Genomic DNA, 2,529 nt, shown 5'->3' on the forward strand with positions numbered 1-2,529 from the left:
CAAAAAATTAATTGTAAGCTCCAAAAGATTTATTGTATATCGGAAGAAAGAAATTGTTCATAATATTGGGGTTATAATAAGTCTCAAAAGAAACTTTTTAAGTTTCGGGGGAATAAAAAAGAAAAAATTATAATATTAAGACTACAAATTATGACAAGATTTAATATCTTTAAATTACCACAATAAAAGCGGATTATAAATATTTCGTAAAAGATTATTCATATTTTTCTCTGGTTTATTGTATACAAATATGAGAATAATGATGGAATCAGATGCAAAAGTAAACTAGAAGTTTATTAGAATAAGGATCAGTTGGCATGATCGTTTTGCCATTTAAATTCAAATGTAATGCAAAAGAAATTAAGAATTCATGTGGCTAAATGTTGAAGAAATAAAAGATTCTTCAACAATCTTCTTGAGTTGATTGTTCTCATGATAAAATGATCATTGTACCAACTAGGGTGGAATTGTATTCCCCAAAATTGTTTGAAACATATAAAAAAAAAGTAAATATGGACCCATTTATCAGTCATGTGAACCATTTATTATTATATGATTTAATATATGCATCTATGGGATGAGCACATGTGTGTGTTTGTTATCAACTTGCAATTTCGATTTTGCAAGGTTGTTTGCTCGAATTGTTAAATTAAGAGCACAGTTTCAAACTATAAAATTTTGTTGATAATGTTGGTTAGTTTGGCAGAAATTGCATGCCTCCATTATAATTAAATCATTGCTTATGAGAACAAAACTCTCAAATAAAATTTAGTATGAAATAAGTTTATTTAACATATAGCAGTACATATACGCATCAAACTAACAAGGTTCTCCCATCGCAATTGGTTCAAGATCATGATTAAATAATTTCCATCTATTTTTTTTAAATGTGTAGTATCTGATTTAATTCTTCACCGTGCATAAAGATGGATCCCCAAACGAAGTTGGGGGTAAATGTTAGATTTTTCTAACATTAAGGGGAGATATGATTAGAAGTTGAAAATTATGTGTGGAATAAAGTGTAAACTTCGCTTGAAGTTTAAGAGATAATCGTTTGTAAAATGTTGCAACCATCGTCAGATGTATTTCTGACCCTATGTTTGAATTATTGGAAATGCTCTAATAAAAGATTCTTGAAGAATAGAGTCTATGAAACCCATGAAGCATGATAGATCAAATCAATTTCAAATATAAAAATTTCCTGAGGAAGGAGATGAGTAAATGATCAAGATGGTCATGATAATGAGGCAAGTGCTTTAAAAGAGCACCTTGACATAACAGTTCATAAAACCTTCACAAAGGTTCATGTACCTAAATATGATGAAAAATGAAGAGATATTTATGATTTTGTTATATTGAAATTGATATCAAATAACTGTCGGTAGAATTTTTAATAAAATGAAGCGATTGATATTAAAAATGTAATAAGAATCTTGAATTTAAAACTGTCAAATAGAGTTGACAGATAAATGATTGATAGATAAGATACGCAATTCATGTATATTTTCTTTCACTTTGGAAAATTTATGGTATGGATTTAGTCTATAACTAAGGTATATACGTGTGGGATACAACGAATTATTGTGCAAAAATATTGTAAGATATAAAGTATAAACTGTGCCTTGAGGCACAAAGATTTTTCACAAAAAATCGACATTATGTTATAGATCCAAGAGATCAGGTCATTAGCGAGAGACTATATCCCTAGCTAACTTACAGAATTCCTAGCTAACATAATTTTTTCTAGGAAAATGACCGTAGCAAGCTTTTATAGCTAATACGCTCTTAGCTAAAATTTTGCTTGGAAAACGTTGTTAGCCTAGCTAATTTAGCTAGAATATTTTGCTAGGCAACATATCCAAGCAAATAATAGCTAGGATTATTCCTAGGTAACTTCATTGCAAACAACTCTCTTTTGCTTGGACATTTTCCAAGCTAATGTGTAAACATCCTAGCTTTTTCTTGGCTTGATTTGTTATGTTTTCATGACCCCTAGCTTACTTTTAGAAGCAACGAAAATTACTTAAATTTCACATATCATGAAATAAATAATTGAATCCATTCAAATTACACTAATTCATTAACTATACTTATGCATTTAATTGCACAACCATTTCAAAATGGTATGTCCTTCAGAAATGAATAACATGTATACAAATAATATTGAACATATCTGAAGTTTAAAAACATAAAAATTAGCTCCATGTCAACTTAAGCTCAAAAACATCAACTTAAGCTCCTTGTTGGCATTGTCCTCCAACTTAACGTCTCCAGCTCCATTTGTTGACATGTTTCTTTCAATTTAAGGTCTCCAGCTTCACTTGTTGGCATGTTTCTTCAAATTTAATGTCTCCTTATATTACTTCAATACCATATTCATCCCTTGGTGTAGAAATCCCATCAACCTTCTCCTTAATAAGTTTTTTATAAATGTGTTCTGAAAAAAAGAAGATAATTAGTCATTTTGAATAAATAAACAAATCAAATAACAAGTAAAGAGACAAATAATTTGAACCAAGTAAATTGGTA

The 2,529-nt window shown here is 29.2% G+C and overlaps 1 long non-coding RNA gene across 1 annotated transcript in view; it reads right to left on the reverse strand.

The window, feature by feature from the left end:
- Positions 1-2,057: 2,057 nt before the first annotated feature.
- The window catches only part of LOC107062728 (uncharacterized), a 2,209-nt gene continuing 1,737 nt past the window's right edge, over positions 2,058-2,529 (reverse strand). Inside the window, exon 2 of the long non-coding RNA XR_001474804.1 lies at positions 2,058-2,437. This is a non-coding gene — a long non-coding RNA (uncharacterized lncRNA). The remainder of the gene's footprint in view (positions 2,438-2,529) is intronic.

This window comes from Solanum tuberosum, unplaced genomic scaffold (genome assembly GCF_000226075.1).
Source record: "Solanum tuberosum cultivar DM 1-3 516 R44 unplaced genomic scaffold, SolTub_3.0 scf00262, whole genome shotgun sequence".
Taxonomy (NCBI): domain Eukaryota; kingdom Viridiplantae; phylum Streptophyta; class Magnoliopsida; order Solanales; family Solanaceae; genus Solanum; species Solanum tuberosum.